Below are 15313 nucleotides of genomic sequence, written 5' to 3' on the forward strand. Positions count from 1 at the left end.
ACTGCAGTTTAAGAGCTGCAAAAGAAGTCACCAAGAAAAAGTGAAAGAAATGCTATAATGACATTTTACGGGGGGGGGGGGGGGGGGGGGGGGGGGAAGAGAAGGAGCTCTAATCATTAGCCTCTGATGAGGTGTTTTAATTCTAGGATAACAGACTGTAGCAAAACCTAAGCAAAAACAAAGAAAATCAGGACACATCTGCTTGGCATGAAAAGAGTTTTTTTTCCCCCGTCTGCTTCCTGTGGAAGAGAAAAAAAGACTTCAAGGACTGTGCTGGATAAGATCTCCTGTATCAAAGCAGGTGATACAGTAGAATTGTGATAATTCTTGTGGAATGAGAGGAACGAAGATTAAGAGGAAAATGAGGAAATAAGAGATCTTTGAACTACTTTGAAGTAGGGCATCACAAAGCTGATCCAAATTCCCATTAACTTCAGCAGTGCATGAAATGCAGTTTACTGCCTGTAAGGCTCCATGTTGAGGAAATTCTGATATTGGGCAGTTAAGCTACTGAAATAAATAGAACAGAATAAGGGACAAGTGCTCCAAAATCCTGCATGTTCAGAACTGGTCACGAATCAGAGGCACAAATGAAAATACAGACCTGATAGTAAAAGGAATAATGATGGACAGGAGTTGTTACATGTGAAGAGCAATGAACATAGAGGCTGAGAGACTGAAGTGATAACTCCTAAAAGATTTACAAGTGGCAAGGGAGCTGAAGTGATGAGAAGAGACCAGAAGGAATTACAGACAGGAGACAAAAAATGAGTCATATTCCAATTCCTTCTTTATGCCACATGGTGTATTGAGGACAACTGCCACTCAATAAGTCCTAAAATAACATTTTACTAGAAAGCTTGAGCAGGGCAGTTGCACTACATCACCTTACAGATCCCAGATCCCTTCCAAACTCAACTGTTCTACAAAAACAGAACTTGCAACACGGTGTATGAAGTTTAACCACTTAAAAAGAGTGATATTAGGAGAAACTGAAACCACAGATTTCCCAAGTAAGGTGATAAATATGTTCTTAAAATGGTATAAATAGGAACAATAACAAGTTTGAATGAATTAAACAAGACAAAAGAAAAAACCAACAACTTATTTTCCTTCTCAATAAAGCCAACTGTGATTCAAAGAAACTAAGAATCAAAATTCAAAGAAAGGAAACCTTTAAAATTGACCCTTGATTTGAAAAAATTGAACCCCCAAAATTGAAAACATTTCTCATCCCTTCAACTGGCACAAGGATCCTTTGAAGCAATGGATTCATTTGCCAAAAGGGGCATCTCTGCATCCCTTGTCCCAGCACGAAAGACAGACCAGGGAAAACATCTTTTGACTAAATCCCACTCTGACACCTTTTTGCAGAATCATATTTATAACATTTTTTATCAGTAAAAAGGCTGACAAAATCAGTCTCAGTAAAGATCAGACTTAATATTTTTATCTGCAAAGAAAAGATTCCTCTTAACTAATTACAGATTTTCTGAAGAGCCTTAACTTCTGTTTGAGTTGGTTGTTTCTGGGTAGCAAATTTTCAACACGGAGGAGAAAAAGCATCAAGTGTTCCACAGTGAAGGGTTGACAGGATCAGGTGTTTCATCCAGACATGGCTTTAAGTTTTTCATTTCCTAATTTTTACTGAGAGAGATATCACTTTTCTCATTATCCCAGAATGGTTTGGGACCTTAAAGCTCATCCTGTTCCACCCCTGCCATGGGTGGGGACACCTTCCACTAGCCCAGGTTGCTCCAAGCCTTGAATCTGAGCAAAGAACTGAATTCCACTGGTGCAGTGTCCAAACTGGCAGCAATAATGCCACGTTTCATAATTCCAGCACCAAAACACACCTTCACGTTTGCAGACTTCAGCACTTTCTGCCTTACAAGTATTTGGGTTAAAGGGCACGAGAGATGCACGGTCTGAACACCTCATTTACATCTGCAAAGTAAATGTTTGATATTCCACGAGCCTGAAATTAATTCCCTAAATGTTAATTGACGCTATTTAAAATGGCTGAGGGCACGTTGGAGGCATTTCAAGTGATCAACATAAGATTTGAGAGCAAAGAAGCCATTCCAGGAACGGGCAGAGCCACAGCCAAACCTCCTGTCCCACCTGCAGCAAGAAATGCTGACTGAAAACCAAGTGAAAGTTCTGTGGACCAGCTTGGAATAACTTATCAGTCATTTTTCCTGACTGAGAGCATGTCTGGGACATGAGGGTCACCCTTTGAGGATTAATTTCTGAGATAAACAGCTAATGGCTGTTGGATGATTATGGTCAGAAGCAATTATTATGGCATTTTTCAACTGTTCATTCCTACAATAAAAAGTCACCAGGCTAAGTTAATCTGCAGTTTAATCTGACTAAAATCCAACCTGGTTTTGTCTCCTCCACTTGAGAGCAGAGCTCCTTTGCTGGTGGTTTCAAGCCTTTTCTCATTTATACCCTGGACATCACTGGTGACACGAGTGGAGGCTGTTGAAGCTCCCTCACCACTCAGCCCCTCATGGGCACATCTTTAAATAATTAAGAAAAAAAAAAATATCATAAAAGCCCAAATGATTTGCAGCCCCCAACCCCTGCAGCTCCACAGCCCAAGCAGCATTCCCACAGGGTTTCCCTCCTCCAGTTTGCAGGAGAAACTACAACTTTTTATTCAGATAATCGACTAAAAAAGCGTCCCATGCCTGAAGACCGAGCAGCAGTTCAAACTCAATAGGTGTGCTGGGGAAAACACATCTGTCTGTGAGGAAAAGGAGACTCACATCACTGCAGAACTGTCACTCCAGCATTTTTCAGGAGCTCTCCACTCACTTAAGCAGCCCTTGAGGCACCAGCCAGCACGAGATACGGGATGACGGATGTTCCATCTCCACCAGCAAATCCTACTGTGATTTTAATTGAATTACAGCAGCCATTTTTTTTTTTTTTTTTGCAGAGCCTCTCCACTCTGTATTGCTTCCTTGCTCCCAGTGATTCAGCAGTTTATTTCTCAATGCACTAATCCCTCCCCTCAGACACTTCCTCGCTCCTTTCAAGCAGTGCTTCTGACAGCAGCTCCCCATATCTCTGTTGTTTAGGGCTCTCTCTTTTTTATTAAATAGAATTAAACAGACACGTTTCTTTGGCTTTCAGGCTCTACCACTATTACCTCCACCTTCCAGCAGCTCATGAGTTGTCCTCACAATGTCCTGTTCCATTAGATCTTTCAGCTCAGTTGATGACAGAAATTTTAAAAGGAGACAGAAGAAAGGGAACCTGAAGCCCAGGGGAAGAGAAGGAGGCAGTGACACCTGCCTGAAAACTTAAGCGAAGTGTGAAATGTTCTTTATTATATCTGCAAAATACATATTTACTTTGATATTTACAGGGGACTCCATAAAGCTGCCAACTGGTTATTTGAGCTGCTGACTTAGAGGGTGTAGAAAGGTCAGGTAATAGGAAAAAATAAGGTAAAATAGGCAAAAGCAACTGTCAGGACCCACCTCTGCCAGAGCAGGTGGTGAAGAAGTGTCAGCAACTCCTATCATTCAATAACACCTTGGAATCCAGGCTGACATATCTTGACCCAGCTATTTAAACAGCAGCTTAAAACTTCGCCTGGTGACTTTGTATTGTAGGAATGAACAGTTGAAAAATGCCATAATAATTGCTTCTGACCATAATCATCCAACAGCCATTAGCTGTTTATCTCAGAAATTAATCCTCAAAGGGTGACCCTCATGTCCCAAACATGCTCTCAGTCATGAAAAATGACTGATAAGTTATTCCAAGCTGGTCCACAGAACCACTGTTAGGGGCATTTTATCATCAAAGTTCCTTTCCCCTTAATCAAAGGCTAATGCTACATGAAATCCTTAAATATGGGCTGCACCACGAGATAAACTCAGCAACCTTGAAAAGGCTGGGAAATGGCAATTTGCACACACAAACACAAGATTTAGAGCTCCCATCATAACCTGCCTCATCAATCACGAGCAACAGTGGCTTTAACAGGACTACTTTCAGAGTGTATTAAACTTCACGACATCTTAACCTTCTTGTAAGGCCACAATAATCTCTTTTACAATATCAAACGAGTGCAGAAGGGCAGATTTGCTTCGTGCCAAAATATTCCTTCTGGCACATTTGAGAAATAACGGCCCTGCTGCCTCACCAGACATCCCTTGGTGTTATTCCAGCCCCAGGTACCCACTCAGGGAACACAGACAACACACCCTCACATATATTCTGAAAGAAAACCACTCTCAAAGTTTTGCAAAGCTGCTGGAACGAGGCACCCATGAGTGAACATCACTCTATTCTAAGTTTTGTCCAAGTATCTGGCTGGTGCCTTTTGTACTCATCACGTTCTTAGGATGAAAAGTCAAGCCATGAGGACTCCATCCTAAATATGACTCAAAACATTACCCCCAAAATCAAGCAAAATGTGAACTCTGCAGTGATTAATTAAAATCCAGCTTATATATATCAAAAAGTTGTCATTTCACTCTCCTGTAAAATCATCAAACTATCTCTGAGGTGCAACTTCCAAGAGGGCAGAGCCTCCTGAACTTTTAAAAGACAACTAAATCCAGCACAAAATGGCAGTTTTACTAATTCAGGGAAGAGAAAGCTGCCACTTCACTCTGGATGCCCTTGAAGACGGTCCCAATCCTTTCAAACCCTGCCTTAAATGACTGCTTTTCCAGACTGTATTCACTGTAATTTCCTTTCCTCCAGCTATTACCCAGCACATTCAGCATCAGGACATTTCTCCAGCACAGCTGTACAGTGTCTACTGGTAATATTTCTAATTAAAATGACACTCTAAGCCTGGTTTTGAATAGAATGCACAGATGCCACCAGCTTCAAGAGGACTGTTAACCTGTTGCTGGTTTAATTAGCTTGACAGGTAATAAAGTAGAATTTTATAATTATACCATTACAATGCACAAATGTTTCCTATCAAATCGACTTAATTGAGTCACTTTGGCCAACAACAGCCAGTTTTGATTCACCAGAGCAGAAGCAAAACCCCAAACTTGGCTTCCTCAGGGCCTTGCTTAGGGCTTAGCAAGGGCCACGTGCTGCTGAGGAGTGGGGGTTAGAAAGTCCTGCCCTGTCCAAGAGATGAAATGGGTATAAAAGCTGAATTTGCAGTCCCCATAAGTGGAATTTTGTCAAGCACAGCAATGTGTGTGACCACTCTCTCCTAAAAAACACTCTTGTGCTTCGTTCTTTGAAAGCACAGCGCTGACCTTGAGGTTGCTGCTGGTCAAAGAGTAGAACTGAGATACATAAAGTTCATATGAGTTCACAAAGTTCATGAGTTCCCAGCTCAAGACATCTCAGCAGCTCAGGTGACATTCCTATTCCTCTCCTCACACACCACAGGAACCCAGTTCTGCCTCCCAGTCCCAGCCCTAAACATTCCACAGCTCATCGCTGAACTTTTCATGGTTCTCACTCCCCCAGCACTTCCCCAGGCTTGGCTTTTGTTAAACACCACTTCACTCCCGGTTCCAGCACAGAATCCAGGCATTCCACCCCAATGCCAGTCACATCCTCACTAATGAGAAATAGTTGTGTTGCTCTGTAAACAAAAAGCAAATTTCCCCCCTCCTGTCTGCAGCAGTGTCAGCATTTGCAAGCCATTATTCCAGCAGGAATAAGAGTGTCTGCTCCAGCCCTTCCCACCTCCTATCACACTGGCATCAAAGGATTTGGAATGCAGAACACAAGGCTGCAGCCTAAAAATAATATCCTGAGATTTGATCCTGCACTTCTTATTCAGGCTCAATTAATCAAGGTTGCCTAACTCTTCACAAGTACTTTTCATCAGCAGATTGAAACCACTTTCCAAACGAAATGGGGATCAGCATCTCCTTTTTACCGTGGGGAACCTGAAAATGAGATTGCACCTGAGAAAGGGCTCTCAGGCTAATTTAGGAGTACTGTCCAAAGGGATGAGGAGTCCATTATTCAAAGTTATCTTTTATATTAAGAAATAAGCTTTTCCTTTCAGACCACTAGCAAGTGATATATCACAAAATTTATCATGCTGTCTTGGAGAACCTCACACTAAGAGAGCATTGCACATTCCAAAAGAATATTTACAGCATCTCCATAGCTTCAGTTTTCATTGTGAACCCTACCCAGGACTAAGCAGACATTTCTGAATTAAGAAATTAAGTATTTTGATCAGAAGCCACCTGTAACCTTCTCTGAACAGACAGAAAAATAACACCTAAAGCTAAGAAGGAAGACGACATTTATATTTCAAATACTTAATTGTAAGATCTGAAAACATTTTGTTCTCCTTGGAAAATAACATCGTACAATTCATACTTAAAAGCACGTTGAAAAAAAAGCCCTTCAAGATAATTTCAGGTTCTATTGTACAAAACCCACCTTTCCACTAACAATACTGGTTCCCTTTGACATTCAAACTGAGATGCCATTAAGAAAATTTGAGTTTCAGAAACACCACAGGTTTGTTTGGCTAATTCAACTAGAGGGTCAGTCATTCAATGATTAATTAAACACCAGTTTTGAAAATCTCCTCACAAGACAAATAAGAGCCTAACCAGAAAAAAAAAAAAAAAAAACCAAAAAACAAACCACCTAAACACTATTGATAACAAGATATCAATATCCTTTTGTAAAAAATCTATTCTTTAACTTATGTGCAACCTTTTAAACAGTGGCTCAGTTATAAAAATAGTCAAGCTGAAGACAAGTTGTTCTGTGCTATCCATAAACCCTTCCATGTAAAATTGCATAAATGCAACATATACACCCCAAGAACTTAAAGACAGACATATATTCTTTTAAAAAGGGTGATTAAAATCCACTGTCAGGGCACTGGGAAACTCTGGGGCAGTTCTTCAGTCTAAGGCAAAACAATACAAAGAAGATTCTGATATTTCAACACAACAATGGCAAGAGTAAAGAGAAATTAGCATCACCAACACATTAAAATTAGTATTAAAGAATCATTACCTTCTCCAGTGCATGATAGGTAGGCTTCAGTCAAATTTCCAATACCTGAAAGTACAAATGCAGATGGGAAAAGTCAGTTATACTGATATTTTAATACATTAAACTCATTCTTGTTAAAGTTGATTTATTTTACAGAGAAAGGCTGTCTTGGATTATTTTTAGTTGGGTATTCTCAAAGTGCCACAAGACAAAAGCAGTAACCTGGTCAGGTGCTCTACAGAATTTTTCCACTGCCTTTTCAGTTCCCTCCACTCCATGAGTCCATTCACCAGCTCACTGCTCAGCTGCAAACTCCACACTGGAACTACTTAAACCTTGTTTTACCAACTCTGACTTCAATAAAAGCTGAAACTCTTTCTTTCCCTGATAACTCAGTGCAGCTCTCAGCTGACAACCAACCAACCTAAATCCCAAAGGAAGGGTTGAAGCACAGCCCTTTCCCAAGGAGTTCCAATACAACCATTGGATCATCCAAACCTCACACTAACTGAAGTTTGAAAAGTAGGGGGAAAAAAGGGGAAATTTCTTCAATACATGCTTTAATCATAGAGAGACACGTTTTGGGTTACACAAAGAACATGATGGATGGAGAAAATATGTTTATAAAACTAGAATTCAGTGAGGAGACCAAAATGTAGCAAACATTCTACAATGTAAGGAAATATAAGTTTTATATAGGCATTTATTTCTGCACTATAGGAGAAGCAGGGGAAAAAAGTCTGACCCTTTGCCTAAAGAGAAGCATCCATTTCCTCCCTGGAGGGTTGTAGGTTGGATTCTCACTCAGTATGAACAAGTCACAACCAGAGGATCCCTCTGCTTCAGTTCAAGTCTGAAGTACATTTGCTACTAAAATCCCTGAGAAACCCATATAATTTGATATTAGAAAGGAATTCTTTGCTGTGAGGGTGGGGAGGCCCTGGCACAGGTTGCCCAGAGAAGCTGTGGCTGCCCCTGGATCCCTGGAAGTGTCCAAGGCCAGGCTGGACAGGACTTGGAGCAGCCTGGGCTAGTGGAAGGTGTCCCTGCCCTTGGCAGGGGGTGGCACTGGATGAGCTTTAAGATCCCTTCCAACCCAAACCAATCTTGGATTCTATGGATACAAAAGGCTTCTACACCACATTCTGTACTAAGAAATTACATCACTGGTAGTTGAAGTGCATAATTATGCCTTCATTTAACATATTTGCCCCACTCACTCCCATCAGCAGCTCTTAGGCTCTGCACAGTCACACTCATGGACCAGCCTGTCTAGTTTTCCTGGCACTATCTTCCACCTGAATTTGCTGGAGGGAAGAGCTCCCTTCCAGACCAAGAGGCCTGGAGGGGGAACAGGTGGGATCCAGCACCAGATCCGAGTCTGGGAAAGCTCTTCCATGGAGGAACAGGCTTCCAGGCAGGCAGAGCCAGATGGAGCCCCACCGAAGTGAGCACCGCGCCGGGTAGAGCGGATAAATATTTGACATTCAGAGCTACACTAATTAGACATCAAGAAGAAACGAAAGGTTTTGTACCAATCAAAATATTACTCTATTTACTGTAACTGTTCAACTTGTCACTTCAGTCAGAGAAAGTTTTGGAGAACAACTTGCACGAGTTAAGAAATGCTCCAAGACCAACATCGCTACGTATTTTTAGACACCTACAAATCCATCCCTTGGTGCTGAAAACAAAGAAGAAAAAAAACCCTGCAGGTTTTTTTTTTTACTCTGAAAATTCTGTTCTTCTCAGCACTTGCCATCTCTAAAGTATCCCTGAACTTATGTGGGCACATGGGGCCAAGAGCCAAAGCAGAAGAGGTTTCTTACAGAACACCTGCCACCCAACCTTCAGAGCTGCATTTGCTTTGGGTTGTTGTTTTTGAAATCCCTGTCAGGCTTGTGTGCATAACTGAGCTAGAACGGCTTTTTTTGGCACTTATGTGGGAGACTCTGGATCAAATCTTCATTTTTCTCTTCCCCCACAGCCCCAGCAAATGCAATTACTACCAAGCTCATTATTGCTTTGTTCTGCTGGAGCTGCTCCTGTTGGGTGGATACTCACCCGAGCCAAAATCTCATCTCCCTCATGCCCATCAAGGACTTTGGATACTTAATTTTGAGGTAACTGGTTAAAAAAAATCCTCTACCTTAGGACTTCTGTCTACTTAAGAGATCAAGCCAGCAGCACAGACCTACTCAAATCCTTCAGAAATCTCAGATTCCAACCACAGAAACACTTTTATGGACAATTTCTTAGAACACCCTGCCTTGGCAGAGAGATACTGGCTTAGACCAGGGAACAGGCAAATTCAGAATGCAGTGACTTTGGAAATACAGTATTTCATCCCATAAGAATTGCAAGAGGCTGAACACTGCTCCTCATAAAAGCTGGAGATGTGGTGCTCAGGGACATGGTTTGGTGTGGACCTGGCAGTGCTGGGTAAAGGGCTGGACTCAGTTTTAGAGGCTTTTCCAACCTTAATGATTCTCTGTTTGAGACAGGGATTAAAATAATTGTACATTATCCTCACAAGAAGCATTGAGCCTGGACTTCCAGGCTGGAAAACCTCAAGCATTTAAATTACACCACCCCCAAACATCAGCAGCGCCCAAGGAATTTTACTAAATAATAAAAAAAAACCTCCTATACTGGAGGGCTTGGCCACAGCTTCCACTGAATTCTGACACACACCTTCATCCCAAGGGAAAACCAACCTGGGGCAGGCAGTGAGAGGCACACACTGTGCTCTCTCCTTTGGGTGACAAGACACAACACTAAAAACTTGAGTTTAGCAGGTTCAGTATTTTCTGCATCCCTTGTCAACAGAAGGCTTTGGAAAAAAAACTTCAGAACACAGGCAGGAAGTTGTCTCCAAAGGAAAAGGCAACAACACTCCTTTAATGCAGCTCCCCAGTCACCACTGCAGTCGTTCTTCAAGCTGTAACTTCCAAAAACCCTAAAAAGAAACTCAGTTTTGTGCAATCCTCATTTCATGTAAAGGAACAGTGCATTCTTCAAGGAAAAAAAATATCACTTAAGGATAGAAAATAAAAATAGAGAGGCAGCACTTCATTTCACAGAAATACTGTGTATTTGCACAAGAAAATTCCACTTTTTGTTTTGTGTGTGTGGAGGCAGTTCCTTGGGAGCTGGCACCAGGGAGCACTGAGGAGAGCCTGGAGAAGTGCTGATCTCTCATCTGTTGCCAGCAGAAATCCATACATCACTCTCCAAGTTCATATTGACACAAACTAATGCAGACTGAGCTGAAAGAAGTTATCCCACTGAAACCCAAGGTGCATTTCCCACCTGGAAGTTCATTAGCATAATATGCAAATCCTGACATTCCTAATGCAGCTTTCCTCAGAGCACTTGGAGGGAAGGCTGCAGAGGAAGGTGATGGTATCTCTCTGTGGGAGGAAATCAAGCCTGGTGCACAAAAGGGACATTAGTGATGCATCAGGCTCTGAATCCCCAATCAAAATTCTCCCCTGGTCACTTCCAACAGGAAAATAACCAGCAAATGAGTTGTTGTATCTTTTTACAGTCCCTGGCTCCATTCTGGGTTTAGGTTTATGGAACCAGCCTGCTCTGGCACTGGTTTTTATTGCCTGTCAAACCACAGAGTTGTCCTATCTTCCAAATTCACTGTTTTTAAAAAAGATTAAATAAGAAACAACAAGAGTTTGCACCTCTCTGCTTCATCCCAGTCTCAAAAGCCCTCAGACTATGGGTTTGTCTTTATCTCAAACCCCACATATGCTGTTTAGGAGCTTTCCCTGCTTCTGTTTTCTAATATGACCTTGATATTCCTCAAACCTTCCACTTTTTATACAGGCAATATTCTTCACTTAACAAGCTAAAGAAACAAGAGAACCACACTATTAATAAGTCCATAACAAGTGTGTCTGAACCTGCTCTTGCTTATTTTCATTCCCAGCAGTCCTACCAACCCTCAGGAGCAAAGATGTTCCCTGCAGCTGCTCTGTTGCCATCCCTATTCCTGCTCCTGGAGGACATTCCACGCCCACCCACCTCTGCTGCCTCCTCAAAACCAAAGCCAGAGGATGTTGGCCCTGAGGTACCACCCAGTTCTACCCCCTGGATCAGCATCATCTCCCAGCTGCAGCCCAGACTCAGACTTGCATCCCTGGCTTTGCCTCCTGCTCAGGAATTCCAACACTGTTAATGAAACAATGGATTGATTGTGGGAGCTCAACGGAAGAGACACAGTTTTCTGAAGCAGAAAAGATAAATCCCAGACTCAGAAGCATTTCCTGAGTGTTTAAACACTGCCTAGTGAGTCAGCCAAAAGCATTTTGTGAGTGTCATCCATCTCATGGAAGCAAAACTCAGCCTAATCCCCACCACCCCTCTCCCAGGGACTGATGGGTTTAACTTGCAAGCAAAATGCTGTCAAAATACAGATCTCATGTGGTTTATTCCAACAAAAAGAGTGAAAAATGAATATTTCAAACTGGTATTTGGTCTCATCAAGTGTGGATGAGCATTCCACATTTATACTGGATTTTTAGGCTTTACAGTGCCACTTGTTGGATGCCATTTGCTTCACAAATGAAAAGAACATTGACCTGCATGGCTGCATATTGATAATAAATCTACAGACAGCAGAATTCTTTGGAGAGAGTGTCAAAGAAATCTCAGAGGGATTCACCAGCTGGCTCATAAACTGAACTCGTAAACTACATAACCCTTAAAATTGTCTTTGTTACTTAAAATGAGCTTCCCTGCCCCATCAGAACAGACTTAGGAAAACTTACTAGCTGTGTACAAAGGCTGTTGGATGTTCTTCCAAAGCTGTTTTCCTATGGAATTCAGGGGGAAAGTCCATATGTCAGGAAAAGCCAAAGAGGTTGCACTGGCAGAAGATGATGTGTTCATCACCTTTCTACTGTAAATGCAAAGTAATGAAACCCATTAAATTGGTTCTCATTGTCTGTGAGCGATGCCTCTGTCTCTCCAAAGTGCTGATTAAGAGATCCTGTCCTCATTTGCATCCAGCACATCAACTTCCCAAAGGTTATTGTAACTCAGCTTGTCAGGTTTTGATGACACAAAGGGAAGACTCTCCTCTGACACAGTTGGGTTTTTTGCTTGTGTTTTTTCACTACCAAGATGGAAAAAAATCACTTTCCAAGCAGCAGAAGGGGGTGGGTTGTACAACTTTTAGTCACCATCACCATAAGCTGAAGGTTTATAATCTTAATTTTTCATGAGGTGCCAAGAGCCCAGGTAGTAGCTCTAATGCTGTACAAGACCCAGTTTAACTCCTTCTCCTCGGGGAACTGAGGTTGCCTGAGCTCTCCAAACCATCCCCAGGCCATGATTCTTTTGAGAAGAGCCACCACAGCTTTACAAAACCAGATGGGATCTTCTAACACTGCTGTATTTCTGCACTTTAAAGCCCAAGCCTGTCTCAGCTGAAGGACACGGTGCAAAGGATATTTATTGCCCAATGTCCCATCTGAGGGATTCTGGGCATGAAAGCACGAGCAGAAGTCACCCACCTGTACCTACCAGACAAGGGAGGGCAACATTAGTTCCCCTTCATTTCTTGTTCTTATCACTCCATCATATTAAATGTTTTCTTCCTGGCATTGAAGTGCCAGAAGCAAAAATCAGAAGTCTCTCTAATCACTTGCAACCAATTACAAAGCACCAAACAAGAAAGGCTGGTGATAAAAACCAAATTGGGTATTGAGTAATTAATGTCTACACAACACATAATAATTAGCAACCCTGACAGTTCATTTTGCATGTTTTACCATTCAGTTTTTATTCGAGGTGACAGTTTAGTGCTTATTTGCAAGCTAAGGTATGTATTCACATAGTCCCCTGATTGCTGCAAATGAAGGCCTTAAATATTTACTGCTAATAAAACATTTTCAACTTTCAGCAAAATTATCTTCCAGCACTCAGCAGTGAGATTTTTTTATGACCTTCTGTGTGGAGGACTCATGTTCTGCAGCGAGATGAAATGGATGCACGCCCACAGCCTCTCCTTGCTGGAGCTACAGCTCCATCACCATTAAATTGTTTGTTTTGCTTCTTCTTAATTTGTTCCTTGTCCTTGCAAACCCGAAGACATTTCAGATCGCCCACATACTCCCTCAACACCATGTTCTCCAAAAAAAAAAAAAACAAACCACAAGGTCTTTTGCTTTCCAAGTTGGTTCCTTTTAAGAATTGCTAAGAAGTTGCACAAGTAGGTCGCTCAGAGCAGAGTTACGGGGAGACTGCAGAGGGGTTTGAAGTTCAGTGTGTCCACATCAACCACTAAATAGACACCTCCTGGTGCTCACCCCCCTTCTTTCATGTGAAAAAGCAACAGTATGATTAAGATATTTAAGTTTTTATTGCTCTGTTCCACCAACCTGGATCAAAGTGGGATGAGCAGAGACGTGACAATGACACCACAAGAATCAAAGCTCGTAAAACAGGACTAGAAAGTCCTGCTGGATTTGCAGTTCCCACCACCAACATGACCTGAGGGGTGTTTGATGTGGGAGGCACAAGGTCTGCTCATCTCAAGGGTTCCTCCACAGAACAAGTAAAATTTTTCTTTTTAAATTTTAATTATTTTTTTTTTTAACCCGTTGCTCTCCCAAGTCTCGGGGAACGAACAGTTGGACTTGACATTTCAATGGCCCTGTTGTATTCCCATTTATCAACGCTCTGAAAATCATCACAGGCACATTAACACACTGCTCCTGCTCCTGGAGTCTCCCCAACAGCCCAGGGTGAAGCCAGGGAGAGCAGGTGTCCCACTGGAAAAGCAGGAAATACCCAAGGAAACACCTCCACTTCTACAGCCTTGAGGAGAGAAAAAAACCCCAAACTCTGGTTTTTAAAAATGCTGAATTGTAACTAAACAGAACTGTTACATAATCAATCTTTAAGACAATCAATTTAGCAAGTCCTGGGTGCCACCAGGGAAAGCTAGAAGCAATACCCAAAAAAGCCACCTTGACCTTAACAACCAGCTAGAAAAGGTGCTTATACACAGGATTTTGAGAACAGCAAAGTGATACACAAACTGCCAAGGGTTTGCAGTCTTAAAACCCAGAAAACTACTAAAAAATGTGGGTTTTTTTAACCTTGTTCAGCTGCTCTAAGCAATGCACAGCAAGGAAAGCGTGAAATAAAATTGATATTACACCTGGCAACAGCAAAAGCCTCACAAGAACTTCTCAAGTGCAGAAGAATCATTAGTGACAGGTACAATAAACCTCCCTGCCTGGAAAGAGCAATCAGGATTCCTTGTTCTCAGCAATTCCATCACTAATCAGCAATCCATGTGATGAAATTTTCCCTCAGTCAGAGCCTTCTTCCAGAGGATTCATAAAACACCCAAAACCACAATAAAACACCACCTTTTCTAAGGTAAGTTCTTTCTAAATTACAGTTTATAAATGAAACCAATTGGTGCATTCGAAAATCTCAGTATTTAGCAGCAACAGGCAGCAACTAAAGGTGAGTACAAGCCAAAAATCCTCAGAGGAGGAACAAAATGAGAAAGGTTGATGGAAATAATGGAGAAAAAAATTTCCTATCTGAAAGAAACCCAAGGAGAACGTGCCATAAAAGGTGGCAGAGATGGACTGTCCCCCAGCTGGGACAAGGGTAAGCAGTTCAAAAATCCAGAAAATCCATTCATTTAGTCTTGTGCTATAACCAAAAAAAAAAAGTATAAAAATAGACAAGTCCTGGCCAATAAGAATAAAACACTTTCAAAACACTTACTAAAATCAAGAGGTTTTAGTGAAGGCCACATATATTTATCACCCACAGCCAGCATGCTCTAAATATTAACTGTAAAATCAGAATGTACAGAAGCAAAAATTGCTTCCTTCAGATTTCTACTAATTTAACTGATATTCTTTCCCTAAATTTCCCCAGAAACACTGACAGACCACAAGGATTTCTTTTCACCCAGCAGGCACAGTCCTTCTCTTCCCCTTTAACTTCCCACTACTGCATCAACACTGCAAAAGAACTAGGGAATATTTTCTCAATTTCTTCTCTCTGAGTCACCAGGTTATGACTAGGAAAAAAAAAAACCTAAAGAAAAAAATCAGTTGTAATGTAATCTCTCCACATTCAGAAGCACAGCAAGCTATTAGTCTGCATCCCAGTGATACCAAGCCCTTTTCATACCAACAGCAGAACAAGCTTAGCTACCCAGCCTTGACATCTGTCAAAACAGAACAGGTCTCAAGTAGTAATTTATATGGGAGCTTTTTTTTCTCCCCCCTCCTCTCCCTCCAGGAGTTCAATTATTGCAGCAGTATCGTGAATAAGCAGGATTATTTTC

At 41.7% G+C, this 15313-nt stretch overlaps 1 protein-coding gene across 2 annotated transcripts in view; it reads right to left on the bottom strand.

Moving 5' to 3' along the window:
• LOC135420128 (contactin-4) overlaps window positions 1-15313 on the bottom strand; it is a 283517-nt gene that overhangs the window by 238082 nt on the left and 30122 nt on the right. For both annotated transcript variants that reach the window (XM_064667147.1, XM_064667145.1), the window contains exon 2: window positions 6997-7041. The gene's annotated coding sequence lies outside the window, so the exon portion shown is untranslated. The remainder of the gene's footprint in view (window positions 1-6996; window positions 7042-15313) is intronic.

This window comes from Pseudopipra pipra, chromosome 11 (assembly GCF_036250125.1).
Source record: "Pseudopipra pipra isolate bDixPip1 chromosome 11, bDixPip1.hap1, whole genome shotgun sequence".
Taxonomy (NCBI): Eukaryota; Metazoa; Chordata; class Aves; order Passeriformes; family Pipridae; genus Pseudopipra; species Pseudopipra pipra.